Below are 24,554 nucleotides of genomic sequence, written 5' to 3' on the forward strand. Positions count from 1 at the left end.
GGAGCTAGATAGATCCATCAATGGCTATTAACCAGGATGGGCAGGAATGGTATCCCTAGCCTCTGTTTGCCAGAAGCTGGGATTGGGTGACAGGGCATGGATTACTTGATGATAACCTGTCTGTTCATTCCCTTTGGGGCACCTGCCATTGTCCATTGTCAGAGGACAGGATACTGGGCTTTATTGGAGCTTTGGTCTCACTCAGTATGGCCGTTTTATATTCTTATTAATGTTCAGTCCCTTTTACATGGAATTTCTTCTCCCCTGGATCACTGTTTTTCTTCTTTTTATTTGCTCAGGGAGAGATTGGGCATTTGGGCAAGCGTTTGTGGTGCCGGGGTTGCCAAGAAACCGTGACAACTATTCTGTTTTTCACAGGATAATCTTTTGTTATATAGTACTGCACTGACACTGGCCAGTGCAGCAGCAGTAGAAAATCTGAGTCAAAGAACATGACTATGTTGATGAAACAGCAGACCCCCATAAAAAGTGGGACCCATTGGACTGGTCATATAGAGATTTTTCCTTTTATTTAAAAAAATAGTGATTTTTTTTCTCTTCTCATTATGCCAGATATTCCTCCTCAGCAGTTCATGCCAGGGAGACTTGTCAGCTAGCTGGATACCCCTAGAGATAAACCTTGCCCATGTGCAAACTTCAGCCGCCACATGTTTTTTCAGAAAAGGGAGGGGGGGAAAAAAAGCCCCTATAAAGCCATTCTCAGTACCATCCATGGAAGAAGTTTAGTCAAAATACATATATTATGTACAAACTTTCTTCAGTACCTCAAAACAAAAGCCATTTCAAATCAAGATTACTGGATTTTCTTGTGGCTGTAATTCCTTGTTCTGCTTGACCTTTTAAAATCTTTTCAGGCAGAGTAAAACTACCTCACCACCATAAGTCTATAAAGTTAGTTGCAAAGAAGATCTACACTTCTGTGAGTGGCAAGATAACTGTAATATTTCTCTGTAGTGTTACTGAATATACAGCAGTAGAATCCTTATTTATTTTTGCGTTGATTGAAAGTTGTCTGGATTAAGAGGTTAATTGAGTGTTTGAGTCATAACTTTGCCTCTGCAGTTTTTAAATTTAACTTATTGCATTTTTCTGTTTAGATCTAACCATACTGAAATTCCTTTGACCCCAGTAAAGGATAGATGCTTTAGGATGTGGGATTAAATGCTTTTAGTAGCTTTTATATGACCCACGGAATTTGTGGCTAGATAACAAAAGTGCAAAATTTTTGTTAATAGCAGTTTTGAGGGCATAGTTATTATCCTTAAAGTCCCTGGTACAAAGTTACCAATATCTGGCAAGCTCTAAGACAATGCTCTGTATGCAAAAAGATATTATAAATAAACCTATGATTTTGGCCAAATTGTGGAAGCTAACTTTTTTTTTTTTTCATTGTCTGAAAGGATGAGGAGAGGTAACAGTTACCATTGATAGTGCTGCTCATCTTCAGAGAGCTGTAGAAGCATTAGCAGGGCGGTAGAGATCTGTCCCTATTTTATAGACAAGGAAACTAGGCAGAGACCAAACAGTTATTCCCTTTCCAACTATCAGAGCTCATGTAAGAACGCAGGTGATCATTACTTCCAGCCCTGTTGCCTCTTCCCCAGTGGGGTCTACAGAAGTGCAAACCCCACTGCCAAGGACTGAGTCTTTTGATATTTGGTGTTGGGGGGAGGAGGGGGGTTCCTGTCCCCTGTTGCTCCCTTTCTCTCTGGTGGCTCCACAAGGGAGAGGCATAAAGGCCTCCTGGTTGCTTGAAGACAGGGGCCTCCGAGTTCCATGGTAGGCAGGAGGAGCAGGTACAGTATCTATCCACAACCCAATGTAAGAAGGAAGATCACAGCTGGAACATGGGCAAGCACGATGTGGCTGCCAAATAACAGGGTCACCCAAGTTGCAAGACACTTCCCAGTGCTGCAGAGCTACTACTAGTGATGATGCATAAGAACGAAAGAACCCAGCTAGACTGAATCCCAGATTGAGAGTATAAAACTAGATGGGAGCCGAGGGGAGGGAGCAGGGAAAGAAATTATCCAACTTCTATAAACTGACAGCATTTGTTCAGGGAATCCTTGAGGGACAAATGTAGAATTCTAACTGCCTTTTTTGCAAAGTCATGTTTCACAGTAAAATAACTCTTTAAGAATGTACCCATGATAATGAGGTTCTGCATCTGTGTGCATGTCAGAACTTCTCATTATTCTGAAATGCACAATAAATGCAGGGTCAAGTTCAAAGACTATATCCATTTATGGATAGTGCTGTTCTGGCTTCATAAGAGCTCAGTCCCACTCCCACAAAAATCAACAGGAATCTTTCCATTGACTTCAGTAGCTGCTGGACTGGGCCTTCATTAAGGAAAGGAGCACTGAAAAACCAATTCTCTATTCTGAAGAAAACCATTGTTTCATTCCAGGGAAACTGTACCATTGCAATCCAATCTTAAGTCTCCTATTGAGCTTTAGTTTGGGTGCAACAGCTGAACAGGCAGGGTATCAAGGAATTTCTCTCAATTCCTAAACAGTTCTCTTAAGACATCAGTTTATTCTCATAGACATATGTTTATACAGGTGTGGGTATGAGCATCAGTACTGCAGTTCTTAAAGTTTTCAAGTGAAGTACAGATGAGCATATTCACTGTTGGAAAATATTTTATGTAATAAGTAAATCTATGAAAATATTTGAGAATTTTGTAAACAAATTTGTTCACACTTAATGTTTTGTTATGATCTTGGCTCAAGTCAAGTCTGACAGTTTTTTATTTTCACAGATATGAGTTCTAGACTAGACATGAATGGCAGCACTGCAGATCTGAAAGATTTCAAGGGCCCTGTCCAGCAATGTGCTGAGCACTGTCCTCTTCCATTGCCTTCAGTGGGAGTGGGGGGCACGGAGTACCTCTTTGTGTTCTGATCCCAGCTGCATCCTAGATTGTATTCATTGTAGGAAAGTATGATTTATAATGTATGTGATAAGTAAACATTTTGAGAAACTAGCAGTTTATTGACCTATGTTTTGTATGATCGAAGATCAGGAAAATTACGTAAAAGATAGTTATTGGTGCTATACCTGATCTCTCAGAGTAAGTAGCTTAGCTATTTCTTAACTCTCTCCAAACAGTACATATACTGATCTGTCTCTGGCATTCCTTTCAATACACCTCAACCACCAAATATAAAACACACACAAATACTATTTAGAATTGTTTTCATGATTATGCACATGCCCTAATAAAGCAATTTTGCTTTGAAAATAAAATTATTGGGAAACTGATTTAAATTTTAATCTAAATTTATAGAACAGCACATATTTAACATGGAAACTAATGAAAAGATGCCCATAATAGTAATATTTGTTTTAAAATCCTCTCCAAGGGCATTTTTATCATTGTAACAGGAATACCTGATTATCCTAGTTTACAGTAGCATAATTAAAAATTGAAAAGAAATTTGTAAATTCAGAAATTCTGTGCAGGTGTTCCAAGCTTCTGCAGTAAAGAATCCGATACATGCAATAATCCTAAATTTTGTGTATTTTAAGAAATGCATGTTGGTTAAATGTTTAAAAATCAGTGTAAATGTTTCAAATCTTGGAAATAACTAGCACAAAGAAAGAATGAACCTTGCATGAAAATCTTGAGATTGACAAAGAAGTTGAATAAATTGCATATGGTCTTATGCACTTACCTCTTCACACCAAAGCTTTCTTAAAATAACAACGTTGCTGAAAATAAAATAATTGATTGGTTATACAACCCAGAGAAGATTTCTTGCCTGTAACAGTCAAGAGAGGACTACTTGCCAAGAATGGTAAGAACATTCTGCTACCACACATTTAGAAACTGCTTGTAGTTTATTACAGCCATTTACCTTTTTGTTTTATACTTGCTTTTTTTCTCCAAATTTGTCATCTTTGAAACACGTTTATTACATTAGTAATTCCTATTCTTAAGACAACATCACTGGCTAAGCAACTCTGCTTCTTGAAAAGGATGTTTTTTTTTTTTAATTTTTAACAGAAATGTCTTTCTGTTTACCTCAGTCTTTGCAGCTCAATCCTAAGTGGCTCATTTGGGGAAACTAAAATCTCATCAGCCATACTGTAGAAGGCAACGTACCACAGTGATATGTTCTTATGGCTACGAAGCATAAGTCTGAAGGACTGGATCCCAAAATGATGCAAAGATGATATAGTTCTGCTTTTTTCTTGGGCTTCTTCCAATGTTACTATAGATACAATGGAACCTTTCCATTTCAGTCTTCCTGCAGTGCAGTCTATTAATAAAACAAAACTAAAGTTTGGCCAACTAGATAACTTTAGTGGGTAGTTGTCACAGGCTGACTGGTTCCTTTTAAGAGGGAACAGTTGGGCCAGTGCACGTGTGACTCAATTGGGCTTAAAAGAGGACACTGAGCCCTAGAGGGGAAAAGATTTGGTGAGTCAGAGCCTGAGAGGGGTCAGGAAGAGGCAGGTGAGGCTGCCTGAGAGAGGCAGGAAGGGGCAGGTGAGAGCTGACCGAGACCCAGTCGAGAGAGAATTAGCAAGGAAATGGTGGCAGGAGTTGCTTGGAGGAGAGCTGAGTTTGGAAGGAAAGCAGTAACTGTGAGTTGCCATTGAGAAGCTTGGAAGAGAGCTGTTGGGTGAGAGCTGACTGAAGCTGGGGTCCCCTGAGATGCAAAAGGCATAGACAGTGGCCCCTAGGAAAAGGAGAAGATCTGGCTTGGTCAGGAGAAGCTGAACACAGAAACAAGAGGGTTGCTGCAGAAGGGTAGATCCTCTACACAGTGGAGGGAGGGAGGAATGGAGGAGTGGAACTCTGCAAGATGGGGGAGCCGTCAGGAGAAAGACCTGAGTGAAGGGGTGTGGGAAGACTGGTCACTCTCAGGCTTGAGAAGGCAGATGCCTGGCTCAGGAGCCAAAGGAACCGAGACCAAAGTGCTGCTATTGACTCTTGGGTGGGTGACTTGCTGTTGATGTCCCTGGAAAGGGGAATGGGAAACACCTGCAGTATGTTTAATTGTGGAAATTGGAAAATTTTGCTACAGGGTTTGGGGAGAATACTGCACTGGTGTATGTGAATATATTATACCCACAGGTGGGCTTTGTCAAATGCTGAGAGACTATCCCTTTCATGGTCAGAAGGAGGTGGGAAACTGAGGCAGGTGAACCTGTCATGCTGCAGCTTGAAGCAGAAATGCACATCAGGTGGGGGTCGCCTCATCCCAGTAGTGCAATTTGTTAATCAGCATTCATATAAACCTAAAGACCATTTGTTATGACCTGGCTGCATCCCCCTAGTCCTCAGTCTGTTGTAATTGGACTCAACATTTGTATCCCACATGCTTTCAAGGCAGCTGGTCAGGGCAGAGTCCAGACTCTGTTTCTAGCTTTGGATTTCTAAGGAACTGTCCCAGGTGTAGATTACCTGTCTGCTGCCCTCTGTTGGGAGGTGGGACTTTGCATTCCAACTGCCCAAGACCCTGAAACCAATTTTGAGACTTCCCAAATCTCCCCAGTTATTTATAAACACTTGCCCAGAGTTTCACCTCACCAAGGAGTACTTTTGTTTATAGTTTGACTCTTGGGAACTACATGGTAAGGAATACAGGCAAAACCTTTAACTTTTACCTTTTAAAGCATATGGAAGTTACAGATATTTGAAGAAAGACAATGAAAACCTATATACTCTTTCCCTGGGGCTATGCTGACCTCTTCGTGTGCGTCCTCGGTTAGGTGAATAGACCTCTTTCTTGAGTCCTTCTGTTGTCTGGGAATGGTCAGCCAGACAGAGAGAGCCTGGAGCAGATTCTGCTCTTAAATAAGGTCTTAGTTACCTCTCTCATGTGACCACCTGATCAGCTTCAGAACCCCAGTCAGGTGGCTAAGTGGTAAGTGCCAGGTCCCCTTCTCCCAACTCCAAACTGGGAAGACCAGTTTCCTTTGGTCTGGCCACTTTCTGTAGCAAAACCATTGTTCTAGGGGTGGACCCCTTTGACTGGAAAACAATCAAAGTTGATTACTCTTGTGTAGCCGTTCAGAGCATTGTTAGGCATTATAGTAAGCTGTCATTGGTCTGTCCTTGACAGGTAGGTAATTATAATGTAGGTCACATTCTTAAAAATGGTGCAACTAGCAATTCAAAGTTAGTTTGATACAGACATTATACCGATCCTTCACATGACTGGAAAAATATTTGTATTGTTCTAAGAAGCAAGCTGAAATTCTGAAAGGAAGCAATTCTGAAAGAATGTGATAGTTTATATTCTGTAGTGGATTGTCAGCTGTCAATTAATCTTCAACAGTACTAAATATACAGAGTAACTGCTAAATGATTCACTGTTCCATTCACCTGTCTCTTAGAAGGTGCAAGCATCCCTGCGGTATAAATCTAAAGCTGTCATTAGTTGAGTTTGCCCTATGGTGAGTATTGGGGAGCGCAAAGTGCATTTCTCATGGTTTCCATTAATAGTCTATAGATTTAAAAAATATAAAGACTTTGTCTAAATCTTGTGATGTTATAGCTGAAATAGTCCAGTGTGATATTAATAGAAATGTGAAATTTATAAGCTTTTCCTCTACTTTGCACATCTGAGATAACAACTAGTTAAAAAGCAATATTGCCATACTTGCATAAATACAGGGTTTGGTATTTCTTAGGCCATCAAAACTGCCTCCAAAATCTCAGGATTTTTGTATGGGCTACAGATACTGGGCAGCAGACTCTGCGACCATGATAATGGCATGAAATAGGGCAAAGAAGAGAGTTGAAGGAGATTTCAAACAAGATAATTGGAGTTCTTGAGCCCTTACCATTATCAGTCTACCTAAAGTGGCTGTTGCTTTAAATTAAACCTTGACCACAAAGCATGCTTTGCTTCACATGATCTTGCTATACATGAAGCATGAGAAATGGAAGATCAATATACTTTAACTTCCTCAGTAAAGTTTCAAGAAACAAGCACTTCTCCCATAAACTTTATGAATAACTTTTGTTTTAAATACACAGTTAATAAATGTGCCTGACTGTCCCATAAGTTTGGTTTGAGTTAGGGTTATCCTTTATTTTGATGGTGATCTTCTATGTCCTGGAAGCTACACTTCAAAGTCATCAAGTGTCCTGAAAAATCAAATATCATTGGGGCCAAAGCATCGTCATCATATCATTGTGTATTGATGACTGTTCTCTTTTTTTTTTTTAAATTAAATTGTAATGTGGAGGTGAGGGAAGAAAGGAAAAACTGCTGTCTGGCCCTTCTAGTATATGATGGTCATTCACTTTTGTAATTTTTCATAACTAAAACTTCTCCGCTTCTCTGGGACCATTCTGGGCATAGAAGAGAGCTTTTTTTTTTTCCCCCTCCAAATCTTGTGGACATAATTTGATGTGAATAGAGGTCTTTATAATATCCTCTCAGGTGAATATGTAGGTAGATTCTAAGTGAAAATATTTTTGGAAATCAAGGGCAGGCTAAAGCTGGTAATTTTCCTTATATTGCCTCATATGAAGACCTAGAAAATGGAGCTCTTGGATAGCTCCACTAGATGTGTTCATCAGGTCAGATATCTTCCTCTAATCCTTGTAGAATGCATGTAGTATCATAAGGGATAGATGTATTTGAGAAAGAATTTTGATTTTTGGGGGGTCTCTGGGTTAGCCATTGACCAGTTTGTTTGGTTTTTTATATAGGACAATGCCCAAAGCTATTAAGTATGGGGATGTATTATGTAAGTAGTCTATTGAACTCTCAAACTACAGATTGGAGCCCATAGTTGACTGTGTCTTTAAGAATAAATATTTTTAATGCATGTAAATTGTCCTAATATAGGAGGAACAATCCTGATATTTCGTAAGCAAAAATTTACTATTTTGTCATACTGTCCATCAAAAACACCTAACATATTTTAAGATTTAAAAAGTATGTGCCTATATTTTTCCAGCAAATGTCCCTGTTATTGCATTCAAACATTGGCAGGGATGAAAGATCAAGGGAGAGCTTTCAAAGGGTGAGTTAGATCTTCTTGGCATTTAGGTATATGAAGTGTCTGAACTGTATGCTCTGGAAAAAGGGGACTGGGCTACCAACAAGTTTATAGATGACCTTGATAGGCAATGTGAGGAGGAGATATAGGTGCTGTTTTCAAGTACACTTTTTATCTACTGGTTGACCAGGTTAATCATAAATGTCTTGGACTGGTCCAGAAGAACTAGTTTAAATAGTCATTTTACTGGTAGTAAAATTATAATTTCCTAGGAATGCATTCAGGCCTTCATATGTAGGATATATTTAAATAAAAGAAAATACAAGGAACTAAATTTTACCCTCAATCATACCTGTGCAAAGCAATTTCCTCAGTTGCATTACTGCAATCCCACTGAAGTAAAGTGCATGGCTCTGTGATGGGGCACCTTCAGTTCCCTTTCTCTTTGCCTTGCACAGACTGCTCAGAGACCTTCTTTTGTGTAGATTCCACCATGCAGTTTATTTACAGTGTTGCATTCTACCACCTTCTACATAGGAGTGCAGTCACAGTATTTATGATGTCTTTTAGTTTTACTATCTCTTCTCCAAAGGGTGGGGAGAAAATGTGTCTCCTCCCAGAGGATGCCGTTTTGTCAAGCCCTACTAGCTTCTGTCTCTTCTGCTTCTCTCCCCTTGCACTTCCTTCCTGTGCTCTTTTGTCCAGTCTCCTAGTTAAGGGATTAATCAGCCCATTAGCTATCTGGCCCCAATCTGATCTGGTAATCAGAAACTCCTCTTCTTAATTAGGAGTTGGATTTAGCTTGGGGGGGAGGAGGGGAGATATGTCTTCCCTTCTAAGATACTTTTTCTGGTTAATGAAATCTGTCATCTAAATTCAGTCCTGCTTGGCCACCTTTGAAGTCAGTGGGTGTTCTCTGTGCAGACGACTTAAAAGATTAGGACCTTTGCTCTTCAGAGTATTATCAAAAGGACATGTAAGACTTTCTGAAGGATGGAAAAGGGATTTGAGAAGGCTACTCTCAGGGTCCTCCACCCAGAGTGCATTTTAGTTGTCTAGCTAGCTTGAAAGGACCATGTACAATCTCCTCCAAAACAATACCAGAGGACATAAAAAAAACTTCAGTTGAGGGTGAGTTTCAGTCACCATATGTCTGGTAATCTGAGGTGGTACTGCTGTGTGTTAACAATGCACGATGTGGAATACATTCTTAAAATGTCACTAACAGGGAAAGAGGCAGTTAAATCCTGGGAAAAAATAGATTTTAGGTCCAATATTAGATAACACAGCAATCTTTATGTGCCTCCTTCCTTAGTATGAGTGTTTCGGTTAATACAAACGAAATTAAGTATAGAGCTACTCATGTAGCTTCCTGATAAAAATACCCATTATGTATCCATGTTAAAGTGAACTGACTGCTTAGAGGTTTCTTCAGATTGTTGCATTTTGCTTGGATCTCAGTCACAGGAGTATATTTAGATAGAACTTTTAAAAGTTTACTTACATATCTTGTCCACATAGGTTAATATAATGCGTGCCTAAATATGTACAATATAAAACAAAATGGGAAAGGACCCAGACCTGAAGAAGAGCTCTGTATAGCTCAAAACCTGAATAAAAGAGGATTTATAAATAGTTTTTGCACAAGGCCTTATCAAAGAAAGGGAAGCCCAGCAAATACCGGAAGAGCCCTTCTCTTTTTGCTTCCTCTTTCTTTGTCAACTCCAGAATATAGAAGCAAAATCACACAAGGAAATGACCAAAATTATTAAGATAAATAGGATTCTTTACACGCTCAATCCAGACAAGACCGGCTTCTTCCATAGGAATATTTTGAAACTATTAAGGGCAGTAGCTGCTCTTGACTCTTTCTTTTCCCTGATAAATCACTCAAGAGTTAGAAGTAGGAAGAAAGGAAAGGCAGAGAAATCATGCAAAAATATTTTCCCCTGGGCTCTATGCTATATGGCGTATAGCTTTATGCTTAAGAAATTATGTAACTAAGTCAGAATGGGACTCCCCAATAAAACTAAAATGCCTTCAGCAGCTCCAACTTGTTTTGCAAGAGCTATTCTGACATGGAGAGGTGACCTCATCAGTATCCCTGCCATGTAAAATCAAGAAAACACAAGCCTAGGGGCAAATTTAGAGATCTCTGGGCTTCTTTATTTTTGACACATTCCCTGGATACACTACATTCCTGTCTGGTCAATAACTTCTCATGCAAGCACATGTGGCTCTGGAAGTGGAAAGCAGCTGTTGGATACTTCAAAATTATTAGGAGAACTTTTTGAGGATCCATTAGACAAGGCTAAGAAACTAAAAGATTTCTCCTACCCACTTGGTAATACCAAGAATAATATAATGATATTACAAAATTAAGTAATCTTTTTGACCATATTAATTCCTCAAGGAAATATGAAAAGAGGAGAAAGTCAATGAAACAGGATGAGGGAGATTCAAGAGAGAAATATGTTAAGTGACAAGGTGATCCTTGGTATGCAGTATTTTGTGAAAACTGTATACCAAGGAAGTCCTGAGCAAATGGTTCATTTGGGTGAAGGATATTACATGGCTGAGGAATTATTTTTTAAACTGTGTACTTTGATCAAAAATTATTTCAATTTTTCCTTCCTCAGTTGTACACATCTCCTCCTAAAAATCCTGCAGTGAAAATCTGTGGACTTTCTTATCATGAAGAATGGAAAATTCTTTTTTTACCTAAAATTGTTTTTCTTCAAATCAGCAGGTCCACAAATCTGACCCACCCAAGATCAATTTGGGACTCAGGGAGAGTTGTCACTCTGCAGTAGCACAATTTCTCATTACATTATCTGACAAACTACAGTCTCCCATTACCTAAGCTAGTGTCCTCACCATTGAACCATCTTTCCTCTTCTTATATGATCACCATATTTGGGGTCGGGAAGGAATTTTCCTCCAGGGCAGATTGGAAGAGGCCCTGGAGGTTTTTCACCTTCCTCTGTAGCATGGGGCATGGGTCACTTGCTGGAGGATTCTCTGCTCCTTGAAGCGTTTAAACCACGATTTGAGGACTTCTGTAGCTCAGACATAGGTGAGAGGTTTTTCGCAAGAGTGGATGGGTGAGATTCTGTGGCCTGCGTTGTGCAGGAGGTCAGACTAGATGATCATAATGGTCCCTTCTGACCTTAATATCTATGAATCTATGGAAAGCTATTCAAAGGGAAAGATTTGGCCTGTTACTGACTGAGGGGCCCAGAATTACTTCCAGAGTTGCAAGTAGACTAAAGATCCACTGGGCGGATCTGTGGATCTGTTTTATATAAAGAGAGAGGAGAACATTCCGGTAAGTGGAAGCACATTTATCCTAGAATAAACATTATGGGCTCAAGACAGCTAATTTTCCTAAGGCTAAAATGACATAAAGATATTCTCCTTATTGTTAAATTTGGTAGTATTTTTCTTGAGTAGGACAGTAAACCTTTCAAGCAGTCATATTTTTTAATCTTGCTAATGTATCAAAGTCTGAGTATATAATTTCCGACTGTGTTAGAGTACAGTCTTGCTTTGCTTCTGGAGCCTCAGCAGCCATGTCCTGAATGGCTTCTGTAGAGAACAGAGTTAATCTTTTATTATCTGTGTACAATTTGAGTACAGCACAAACAGAGCTTAGGTGGTTGATGATATAGGTGAATGTGCATTTTATACATATACCCACTTATGCCCCAATCCTGCTAATACTTACTTACATGCTTAACTTTTATGTGTATGAGAAATCTTGTTTATGAGAAGTCAATAGAAATACTCCTATGAATAAAGTTATGCACATGCTTAAATGTTTGTAGGATCTACAAATTTAGAAGATCAGATTTAGAAGATCAGAATAAACTGATAAGTCTTCAAATATGTTATGGGCTGTTATAAAAAGGATGGTGATCTATTGTTTTCCATGGCCACAGAAGGTAGGACAAGAAGTAATGGGCTGCATCAAGGGAGATTTAGGTTAGATATTAGGAAAGGCTTTCTAACTATAAGAGTAGTTGAGCTCTGGAATAGGGCTCCCAGGGAGGTTGTGGAATCCCCATCATGGGTGGTTTTTAAGCACCGGTTGGATGGACAACAAAACACCTGCCAGGGATGATCTAGGTTTATTGGTCCTGCCTTAGTGAAGAGGGCTGGGCTAGATGACTTCTTGAGGTTCCTTACAGCCCAGCGTTTCTATGATTCCAAAATATTTTATGTGAGATGGTAATATAATGGCAGTTTCTGAGCTGTATTCCACTGATCCATTTGACTCTTCTGGAGTAATTTCCAGGCACCATTATTTATTTCAGTATGTGATTGAATGTAACCATTTGTAAACAAATAATCTTGTAACATAAAATACAAAATATGAAAAATTTAGGGAATATATATATATGTGCTGCTGCTGGCTGCCTTTTGGTTTTATATTTAAAAATAAATTAAAACCAATACACTTAGGTGCCACACATTTCCAGACAAAAAAAATTATTAAATTAGTCACAGTTGCTACAGTAATATACACCTTGCAAAAAATACATACCAGAAACATTCCTGTTAATGGGACCTATGGAATAAAAAGTATGGAAACGATCAATTAAGGAAACAAGGATAAATATTGCAATACCCTTACAGTTCATAGTTTTTCTTAAAATTGTAGATATGAAAATTCTAACTACTTGAGTCGCTTCATTGAAGTGGACTGGAGAGAAAAATATACTGCTAAAAATACTGCTTATTTATTTATTGCTTGAAAGCAATCCTGTGTACAAGGTTATGAGGAAGATTATTTAGTAAGTAAGGCCTTGATCCTGCAATCTATTCTTCGTGAGCAGATCCCTATGCCCCCACACAATGCAAGTTCAAGGCCTAAATCTTTAGCTTGATAACAAGAAAATGGTAGAAACTTCACAAATTTCAGAACAGTCATTCTAGAACTGAAAAAATGTTGTTGTTTTTTTTCAATTTCCTTCACATTTTGAGGAAAATTGCTACTTTTGACAGCTAATCTTAGTGAGCTGTAGCTCATGAAAGCTTATACTTAAATAAATTTGTTAGTCACTAAGTACTCCTAAGTAAGTGCCACAAGTCCTCCTTTTGTTTTTGCGAATATAGACAGACTAACATGGCTGCTACTCTGAAACCGGACTTTTCTCAGTGTTACAAAATGGAGAGTTAGAGGTGAAAAATCACCATTACAATTTTCTCTTCATCGATGGCATGATATCAGTCTACTGTCTGTGCAGCAATAGCTCTTCTATTTTGTGCTATACATTATCATGGTAGGAGCAATTGCCTTTATGTAATAAGTACATTTTGCTTTTTTGATATAATCAGTGTCTCAGAGATCAAGTTAAAAGAGATGGAAGTGGAACCTTGACTGACATGGTACACAAATGTAAAATGTGTGCCTAAACAACCTGGCAGTGCCCTTTTTAATACGCCATCTTGAACTATACTGTCAGCTACTTAAATAATGTCTGTGCATCTTTTTTTACTCTACATGCCTTTTAGAAGGTTAATAGAACAATCCCATTCACTGACAATTGTCCTTGTTCTATTTGTCTTTTCCCTTTGTTTCTAATGCTGCAGCAGCTCACTCTGTTATTTATGCTGGTCTTTATTAATATACATATACAGTATCACCATAAATAAACAGAGTGCTTCTGCTGCATTTTGTATACATTTAAAAAAAAAAAGGCTCTGTCATCCTTAGTGACGTCCATCAGGAATATGTACAGCTCTGGGAGCAGTGCTTGTTGGATAGAGAATCCATACAAGGGGAACAAGAGAGGATTGTTTCAAAAAAGTTCTATTTTTGGATTTGTTTATCTATAAAGGAGTGGGAGAAACACTGTGGTTCAGTGGCTTGAGTATTGTCCTGGGAGTCAGGACACTTAGGTTCTAATCATGGCTCTGCCGTTAACCTGCTGTATCACCTTGAGTAAGTCGCTTCACCTGTCTGTGTGGAATTTTCAGAAGTGCTCAGCTTTGGTCTAATTCTGCTTCAAATGAGTTTTCTAAAGCACTGTGCCTCGATTTCCCCATTGGTAAAATGGAGTAATGGTTCTTTCCTTTTTTTTTTTTTAATATATATAAACACTTTTGAGATGTATGGAAAAGCTCTTTTGTAATCTCAGTAGCTGTTATAATGTATTTGGGAAGGACAGACTTTGATTTGATAATTACAGATATTCCCCATCACACTGTAAACCACTGTAAGACAGATGCACGATTCTTTGCTGATGTACATCCCATGATTTCAGTGGAATTATACAGCACTTTTGGCAGGGAAAATGGGCCACGTAGATTCAGTTTGTACCCTAATTTGAGTTTCCTTTTAAAAGAAAATATGGATTTTTTTGGAAGGACAAAACTATGCATCTTTTCACTACTGTTACAGAGGAGCAATCACTTGTAGGCATGAGCCATTCAGATGGCTAGTATTTCATTTAGGAAAGCAGTATTTTACCCAAGAGAGTACCATTTATTGTTCCAAATTTCTTTCACTAACTGCTTTCCAAAAAGAGGTGAATCTCTTCAACAGCCTCAGAGGCTGGGTGTAATAAATTTCACAGTGCTATAGTTTTATGTTGTTGGGGAACTGTTGCTTCTGCTGTTGTACAAATCTTCTGCTCAAAATCTCTGCTTCCCACAGTAAGAAACACTATTGCATTTTTTTAAAGGGAAGGAGGATTTTAAACTGTTAGAAATATGGTATATTGTTTAATCTATGTACTTTGTACACAGTTAAACAGAAGGGAGGGAGTGTGAAAGGGGATACTGTGTGCAGAACATGGGACTAGTTGCTTTGGAGGGCTCTGTAGCTTCCTCTTCATAGGGAGATTTTTCTCAGATCTACTGTGTTTCCTTCAATCAACCTGCTCTTAATTCATTAACCAGTCTTAGTTGTGTTTATATGCACTGTAAAAACAACCATGTCAGGGGACTTGGTTAAAACATAGTTGTCCCCTGTCATGGTAAAAACACCGTTGCATCAGGCAATGTAGATATGGTACTTAATTGTATCCTTCAAGCATACTACAGCCTCGGTCTGTCCCGCATCCCACAGACATAAAAATCACAAATTTGAATTTGGGTAAGAAAATCCTAAAGCATCTTTTGTGGCATTGTGGCACAATGCTGCTGGATCACCACTAACCTTATGACATAAGATTTTTATCTCCCACTTCCAACAGGATAAATGTCCAGGGTGATGACCCTATTTCAGAGTCTCCTCCCTTTTCTGATCTCGGTGCTTTATTGCTATTTTTTGAGACTGATTAGAACACTTTTTCAGAAGTTTATTGACGATTACATCTCTTGGTAACAGTGAGACTAAGTATTGGAACTCTGAAACTTGGCAGTTTTGGGTCATAGAAATTTGTACAGACTTTTTTTGTTTCTGTTTTCTGTTCATGTGGTTTTATATTCCCTGATTTTCACTCTGTCTTTGTGGTACTAATTATTGAAGCTAAAAACAGAAATCAAAACTCAAACAAAACCACCAACTTTTACCTAGTTTGGAGTAAACATCATGTGAGATGGCCTAGCTTTTCATAGTTTCAATTCAAAATGGTAACTGGTCAGATTCGCTGAGCACCTTACAGTGTTGGCCTGAGTTTCAAGTTGGTAAGATGACCCTAAAAGCAGTTTCTTTTTGCCACGTGTTCATTATTACATTAAATATTTCACAAAGTTCCATTTGGTACACAAAATAGAAGCCAGCCTTTCTGTTCATGAAAGACACAGCAGCCAACTGTGCGTAAGTAGAAGTCTGTGGTTGCTTTTTTCCTGAGTTTGGGTGTAATTTGTGAATAGGTCCTAGGCAGCTTGTAGAAAAGTGCCACAAGGTCAGGGAGGTGGAACAAGTGCTGGTTTTCAGCCCAGGCCTTGAGGGCAGCCAGCTTTGTTGGTTTGAAGAATAGAGCAGGTGCCAATTCATAAGAGATTGGTAAAACTCAGAAGGAAACCAGTCTAACGTACTGGCTCTCGTTCACGTTTCCTGTATCCATGTCTATTAAGCCTATCTCCAACGTATCAAGTTTTTTGTATACCGTAACATGTTTGGGATTAGTTTCAAACCCAGTAATCTTTATTATAATTAATCAGAAAGAGAAAGGGAGGAACTCTTCCAAATGAGATGTTATCCTCCCTTTAGTTGCATGACAAATATATATCACTTAATCAGGTTTTTACCTGTCAATATCTAGATTAACAAATCAAAAACAAAATAACGCAATACATACTGGAAAAAATCTTTGTCCAAAATATTTAAGATATATTAAAATATTTACTTAATAAATATTGACCTGCAAATTTAGGGGCCTAGAATCTGATCCAAAGCTCATTAAAGTGAATGGATGTCTGTGTTGATTTCAGTGGACTTCAGCTCAGATCCTTAGTGATTATGACAATGACCATTCATTTAAAATGAGGTACTCGTGGCAGTAATAAGAGTACCTGATAATATTACAAATATTAAATACCCTGTCCTTGTATAGATGTAAATTCACTGTTACACTGTACTTCATTAAATTGTCAATGCAGATATCATTAAAGAAAAAGTAAAAGGCAACTTAATAACTTATAATATTTAGGTGCTACTTATTTTCTTGCCAGCTTTCAAAGGAAGCATCGGTAGAAAGTTTAGAATTCCTTTAGTTTCATGGTATTTTACAATTGATAAATCCTAATTTCATAGGAAATGTTTACATATGTTTTTCTGCTGTGATTTGTACACAGTTATATTTATACTTTTCTGCTTTTCATAACAATCATTGGTAACTAAACATTTTGAGAGTGTGTGCGTGAAGAAGGAGGTGGCTAAAGTGTAGTTTTTATGTATCTTGGAACAAATTTTTCTAAGGAAGAGTCTATATTAAAACAGACAAGGCTTTTGCCTCATTTTAAGAAATTCAGCTATGTAAATTGTTCCATTTTGTGTGCACATATTATGTAAATATGAAAACCAAGTAGGAAAAAAAAATTTCAATGAGACTATAAACTTTATCTGTGGAGTTACTCTCTTTTTAATAGTTCTACAAGATATTTTATCCTTTTTGCTTTTTCTCCAGTATGTTGAGTTCAGGAGATTATATTTTTTCATCTATAGTGACCAGAGGGAGTGTGAATCTTCTTGCTAAGTAGGTTTGTTTGTAGAAAGTGATCCCTGAAATATATACAGAAAATGAGGATTAAATGATGGGAAACAGAAAAATGAGTGGCTTTATTTACAAATGTTGCATTAGTATAATGTTCCATTAACATAATTTGGAGTTGCATTTAAATTCTGGTGGCAGAAACTGGAGCCAGACAGCTTAAATTTAGTTATGGGGGAGGTTTTTTTTCACGTTGCTATTGTATTTTTGGATTTTAAAAAGTGACTTCCTGCGTATTTTTTATTACTTTTTAGAGAATTAAGACTAAGTGCAGGTTGTATTTGTCAAAATAACACTGTAGTGTAAGAACGACTTCCCTTCCCCTCACCCCCAAGAACAAAATCATGGTTATACATTTAGCTAAGCATAGAAGTCCCCAATTTCTATTCAGAAAATTTGGAACAAAAGCCTAGGAGAAAATCAAATCCTTGAACACAGTGGGCTGAATTTACCACTGACAGAACTGGGCACAATTCAGTGGAATTTTGTTTTCTTATGATAGAAATAAATGTGGCCTACGTTTTTAGGGTAGAATAAAAGGATATGTGATGTATTTGATCCTGTAGCTGTAATCTACACACATACAACACGACCACTCAACATGGTACTGAGTTCTTTGCTCATTCAACTTGCTTCCTTAAAAATATACTAACCACAAGTTCTGGGTTAGCTGCTTTAAAGCAATGTTTCAATAGCATAGAGGCAGGGTTTGGACTTTATTTATTCAGAAGTTATGTAATATATATATCTCTGTTTATCTCTAATACTTTTATAATCCATAGTACAGTATTTAGGCATCAGCTTTTTGTGTTTTGCCAACAGTAATATTTTCATTTTGACATGTATAACATCATTGTTCTACTTCAGTAGAGTTTCCAGACGAAGGGAGCAGTTCTATCCACTGATCAAAGAAATGTGAAAACAAAGGCGAGCCAGAGCAAATGTATTTAGTGATTAGATCATACAGTGAGTACCTGAGTCACAGATCATTCAATAGGGGAAACCAGTAAGTGATTCTGATCTGTCTACTTTGGGGCATAATTGTAACCTTTGTTCTCAGACTGCTACAAATATTTTATTTATTTATTTTTTTGCTTCTTAAACCAGACATCAAACAAATATGTGAAATTAGGATGGCTCAGAAGCTTGATGATGAATGTGAAAACCTTTACTCCCAAAGTTAATGGTTTGAATCCATCCCTGGTCAAAAATGCCTTCAAGTCATTGGCCTCAGATAGCTGTTCATCCTATATCAAATGAGTTGTTGTCATCGTAATGTAGTTGTCATTGGATATGTGTCCATGTCATTATGATTGTTGTTTGGTGATGCTCTTAAAGGAGAGGGACAGTCTACTGATTAGAGTGCTAGCCTGGGCTGGTGACTCTTATTCAGGTGCAAAACCTTACTTTGCCATATACCGTATGAGCCTGTGCAGATCAGTATCTCTGTACTTCGGTTCCCTATCTGTAGAATGGGAATAATAGCACTTCCCTTCCTCACAGGAGTATTGTCAGGATCAACACATTAAAAATTGTGAGGTACTCAGATGCAACAGTAATGGGGGATCATATAAATAGCTAAGATAAATAAAAGTGTATCATAAAACCAGTTAGCAGTCCCGGTAGGTCTTGACTGGTTTCTGCAGAACACGGATGAGTTAGTGGGGCATAGAGTGACCAGATAGCAAGTGGGGAAAAATTAGGACACTTTTTTATGGGGGAAAGGGGTATAATTGAATATATAAGACAAAGTCCTTAAAAGTCGGGTCACTCTAGTGGGGCAACATGTAGGAAGCTTGCCTTGCTGCTGTTTGTTCAGTATCTGTTCTGTAAATAAGCATGGTTGGTCGCATGGTACCTTTCCTAACACCAAATTCACTTTAAAAGATGTGTTCTACTTTTGGGAGTTGGAATGTAGAGAAACATTTAGTTTTCATAGGTTTATAGGTTCACAGATCTAGAAATGTATTCGGTAGAGTTGGACAGGAAATTATTTTCCCACCCTGTGAAAATTTTTAAGATTTGAAAATTTTCGTGTTCTGCTCTGGGATGAACCTGAGGCCTTTTGGCACTTTTTTGAGGAGGGAACCAAAAACAAAGAGAATAACCAATAAACTAGGGGGTAGGGCACTCACTTTGGATGTGTGGACCCAGGTTCTAGTCCCTGATCTGCCTGATTCAGACTTGAACCTGCATCTCCCACGTTGCAGGTGAGTACCTTACTCAGTGAGCTAGTAGCTCTTCTGGAGTGGGTCTTGTTCTGTGACCATCACCAGAAATTCCATCCTGCACCTGAGAAATCTTTCCTGAGAAAAATTTCATTTTGACACATCGTAATTTTTTGAGATAACGCCATTTTGTTGAAAAATTCTTCACCAGCTCTATTATAGGGCCATGTAACAGGGTTGTCCTCCAACTGATCACTGCCTCATGGCTAGAGGTCATGCTATAGCCCCTACCTCAATTTCCCCTCTTGGCTGCTCAGTAACTCCACATCACCATCCAAAACGTAATTAAAACTCTCTCCCCTTCTGGGGTCCAATTTATTTAATCTTTACACACACTGGCCCTCCAGGCCCCATTCAGAGTCTCTCTCTCCCCTAGGTAGGGAGTCCACAACCTTCCTGCCTGGAGCAGGGTCTTGGTTCACCTGTTCTCAGTTCTTTACATGACTGGACCTCAGTCTTCAGGCTCTGACTTCCAAATTCTCCTGGCTTGGCTTAGGTTATTCACAGTCCTCCTAGCTAGGATTTGAATCTCCCTGGTCTCAAGGTCTTCCCTGCAGAAGCCTTTCCACACTCTCTGTGCAGTCTCTGCCACTTTAATAATCTGGGTTGGCTAACTCCAGGCCCTCCAGCAGTTACTGAAGAACAAGCCATCCTGTTACAGACCATCTAATGCATTTTCCTGTTAGTACAGTATTGTGCCCTATCAATGGTTCAGTCACACCATTTAGGCATAGTCCATAGTAAGGAATTCCTCCCTTAGCTCTTTGGTGCATGGTAGGAGGACACCTGTTGCTGTAGCCTTTTATAGAGTGCATCACATTCCAACCTACTCTACCTCCATATTGTTCTTGCTCTGCAATCTGCAGGCTCACTAAGCAGCTTGGGGGATGGAGCAAGTCCATACCTCTGCCTTTGTAGGGACACTGTGCACCTCTGGGTAGTATGTAGTCTCACTGCTTCCTTGAGTTGTCTGGCTCTTACAGAGACCCCACTGAGAAGCAATAATGCTTTGAGTGTAGCACTCACACGAACATACATTTTGTAATTTAAGTGTAACTCTTTTGATGTAAGAACTTAGTGGAATGTCAGCCAAGGCTATATCTTCCAGTGCCCTGTCCCTTTTAACGTTTGGAACTGTGCTAACAAGATTCAAGGGGGGAAAAGTCTGGGGAGCAAGATGTGGACAAAAGAGTTGGGTGTTCCTGGAAAGCTCTCCAGTAATAGGACTCATATAAGCTGTGACGTGTTGGATTCTGACAAGTTTTAATAAAATTCTTTAGTTTAAAATAACACTCTGGTCTGGTGGTGTAATAACTGCATACTTCTCTTCTCCTGGTATCTGCATCAGGGGTGGGGGAAAGGTACAATCTGACCTATAGTTTTTAATAGAGAATAATTAATATATTTTAAATATAACCTGTTTCTGGATTCATCTGCTGTAAGTGGCAGCTAATAGCAAACATCCAGGCTGTCATACAATGTCTGTTTTCTGTTGTTGCATTTTGTTTAGAGACTGATTCTTCCTTGGATTTATTCTTGGAGGAGCAGTGTTAACATTAGTTTGTTAAACAATTTGCTTTCCATTGCTAATCTGTGGATACTTGCCATAGGAAATTTAACACTGTGTGTTCTACCTAAACTACCGCTAACAAAGGTGTCCTGTGAGTCAGACTAGTACGTAAGAATGGCATAAATGAATCTACTATATGATGACACGTTTGACATTTTCTACTGGAACTTAGAATTTCTCACATGATACTGGGAGTGTACAAAACGTGGAACAATAAAATCTTTCTTGAAAACTAGGTTTTGATTTTTAAAACACATCAAATCAGATTATTAATAATACTCCTGAAATATGCAATGGCATTAGTAAGAAAGCCTTAAAACAATAAAGGCTTTATCCTGCTCACACTGATTTCAATGCTAAGACTCTATTGATGACTACTATGTGTTCAGGATTGGGTCTTAACTGGATCAAAAGTTAAAAGGTGGAAGTGTCCCTTGCGTGGTTTTTTTTTTAAAAAACAAACAAAAAAACACTGAGTAATGCTGTATGACTAGTTTCTGTGTTATGGTGATAGTTTGTTCAGGAAGGACCTGTGCAAATACGTTATATATAGAGTGTTCTTGTGAATTTTTAGAGAACATACACAAGAAGTTTGCTAATGTTTGGTGCTAGTAGGGAGCTATGGACTACCACAAAGAGCCTATTACTGCCCTAACCTGAATATCATTATACATACCGCTACATTAAAAAAGCATTATTAGGGTTGCAAAGTCAAGCATTCAAACCTTAGGCTACATCTATGCTACATCCAGGATCGACGCCCTGAGATCAATCCACCAGTGGTCGATTTAACAGGTGTAGGGAAGACCCGCCAAATCAACAGCAGATCACTCTCCAGTTGACCCCTGTACTCTACCCCCAACCAGAAGAGTAAGACAAGTCAACAGGAGAGTTTTTCCCATCGACACCCACCCCCCGCGGTGTAGACCCTGCGGTAACTCGACCTAAGGTACATCGAGTTAGTTGTGTAGCATAGGTCGACTTACCGTGGTAATGTAGACATAGCCTTAGAAAAGGCAAGAATTAAGCTTGCCTGTGCAGTGTTAATTTAGCCCCCTTGTGTTTATGCATTATGGTATAGACCTTAATTTCATGATCATAAATTATCTTTTTTCTACAGGACCCCTGTCTCCTTCAGAGCACAGGAAAAATGGTGCTCACTTAAGGACCTGCTATTTAATATTTTCTCTTCTCCTCCGTTGTTCAATGTGTTATTCCAGGGTTTTTTTTACTTCTCCCTCCCCCACCTCCCATTTCCCTCACTGGCTTTTTCTATTTCTCCAGTCTCCCCTCCTCACCTACTCCAAGTCTCCCCAAACCTCTTGTCCCAAACTGCTCCTTTCCCTCCCCTCACCCTTAATTCAACTTTTATCTCTTCTGTATTCAAATTGGATGGCTTCTTCCTCCCTGGCTGCTGCATGCCAGCATGAGGGTCATAAAAGAGACAGGCTTCCTGTTTTCGGTTCCAGTGTCCGACCCAGAGCAGCTGGGAGCAGTAATTACAAGGAAAGTCTTTCTGATTCCCCATGCACAGTTAAGTCACACATAGAAATTGTGAGGGGCTGGAGCATGCTTCTTGAGGAGGGATTATCTGGAGATTTTAGCTGTTAAAATAAAAGAGGTCTCTCCTGTACATAGGTGAGTCTTTTTTAGAAACCTTATTGGTTGGCCAATTCTTGGGCGGATTTTCATGGTGAAGGCAAAAAGCGTATCACTGGACACCAAGTCCACCCTCTGCCAAACTTCAAGTCCCTCCTTCAAAGCATATGGGAGCTAAAGCATTTCAAAGAAAAAGTCTCAAGAATTTTTTAACATGGAAAAATATATTTTGCCCTTTGCCTCATTCTTGGAAACGACTTAACTCGTTTTGGCTGAAAAGTCCTTTCTCCCCCCACCCCCTCTTCCCCCCCAAAAAAACCCAGAACAGCCTGAGGCAGATGCAGTTGTGGCCCAAATGGTTAGTTTTGCAAAGTTATAAGTAAAGTTACGATTTAGTCACCGCAGTCACGGATTCCGTGACTTTACTGGACCTCGGTGACTTCTTCCACTTCAGCTGTCAGCAGCTGGCTGCAGCCAGGCTGTGCACCCCTGTCCCATAGCTGTGGCCAGCTCCAGAATGGGGACTACGGTGGGGCCACATTTCCCTGCCCGGTGGCTGCAGTGGGAGCCATGTGCCCCCTTTGTAGCTTCCCAGAGCTGTCTCTGCCTGTCAGTCCCCTCCTCCCCATGGGACTCCATGCCCTCGCTTACTTAGCCCTGGCCCCAGTTATTCTGAGTAAAGCCACGGACAGGTCATAGGTCACTAGGAATAAACAAAAATTCACAGTGCCCATCTGTGACTTTTTTTAACTAAAAATAACTGTGACAAAATCTTAGCCTTAGTTATAAGCAACTGAAAACAGGGTCTTACTATGAGAAGTGTAGGGAAAACTTACTATCAGCCCCACCTATAATATTGTTCATTGCTAGTAATTCAATTAAATTTATGAGAAAGTAAGCAGTCTTCAAACTTAAGAGAATAATCTAATAGTACAGAGTGTAATTTTTTTTCTTGATTAAACTTCACCCAGTTATTATACTGACATAATTTTAGATCTTTCTCCTTTTTCCTTAGTCTGTTATTTTTAATGTAAGTTAAATCAGAAGCATTTGTATGCATGTTCATTTGCCTTCTAAATTTAAGGCCATAGACGTGCCTCCATTATTATGACATGAAGAGGGGCAGAACAGTCCAAGTCCCACAGAGGAGTACTTGGGGTGAGAAGAGGAATGTGATTATAACACTACTGCATAGCTCATCCTCTCCCTTTTGCAGCTGCTATGCAGATGCATTCTCATCTGCTGTAGGAGGCATAGCTGAGAGAAGTCAGATGAGCAGCTGCTCTGTGAAGCTTCTTAGAGCAACAGAACTTACAATTCAAAATAAAGCCTCAGAAGTTACTGCTGCCCTCATTAAATCCTCCTCTGTGGCTTTCAGACATTGCCAGAGGAATACTGGGGGGGAAAGCCAGGCAATGGCAGCATGCCAAGTTTGCTAGATGTACTGCAGTTACTGTGAGAGGCCTAGATGGGAGCATCAAGTAGAGTGGATATTCATGATGTATTTTGTGTTTGTTCTCACGGATCTCAGTCCGCTGTGTGTTTTGGAGGCCCTGCCCACTTCTCAGACCCAGCTCTGACAAGAGAAAGTGGTGGGTGGAAGATGGGACTTAAAACTGCCTGTGTTAAATATTCCCCTGTGAGCCTGTTTTCAAAAGAAGGAAAATTTAATTGGTTCATTTTTAAAAAACAGATGCTTTGCTTGTCCATAAAATTTGCTGTATTTATAAAATTTTTAGACTGTGGAGATTCACGGTAGGACTTCTTTTTAACCACCATTCTGTCAGTGAAGCAGGAAGAAAAATAGAAATGTTGTTTTGACATAAGTAAAGCACACTTTTATTTTGCTAACTTACAAACACTGTTCCTCAGACTGCATAAACACACCTATCCCAGGTTTTAGGTTTGTAATGAAATTGTGCAAAATGATTTTGGGCCTTACTACAAATACTACAAGATTGTATCATGAAAATTATCTAGAGCCCAATCCCGAGA

General features: G+C 39.1%; 1 protein-coding gene across 3 annotated transcripts in view; it reads left to right on the forward strand.

The window, feature by feature from the left end:
* SGMS2 (sphingomyelin synthase 2) overlaps window positions 1-24,554 on the forward strand; it is a 66,713-nt gene that overhangs the window by 19,920 nt on the left and 22,239 nt on the right. Inside the window, exon 1 of one of the 3 annotated variants that reach the window (XM_048847715.2) lies at window positions 3,735-3,827. The exons of the other annotated variants lie outside the window; for them this stretch is intronic. The gene's annotated coding sequence lies outside the window, so the exon portion shown is untranslated. Of the gene's footprint in view, window positions 1-3,734; window positions 3,828-24,554 lie in introns of those variants that run through there. 3 annotated transcript variants of the gene reach the window in all.

Source organism: Caretta caretta, chromosome 4, assembly GCF_965140235.1.
Source record: "Caretta caretta isolate rCarCar2 chromosome 4, rCarCar1.hap1, whole genome shotgun sequence".
NCBI classification, from domain to species: Eukaryota; Metazoa; Chordata; order Testudines; family Cheloniidae; genus Caretta; species Caretta caretta.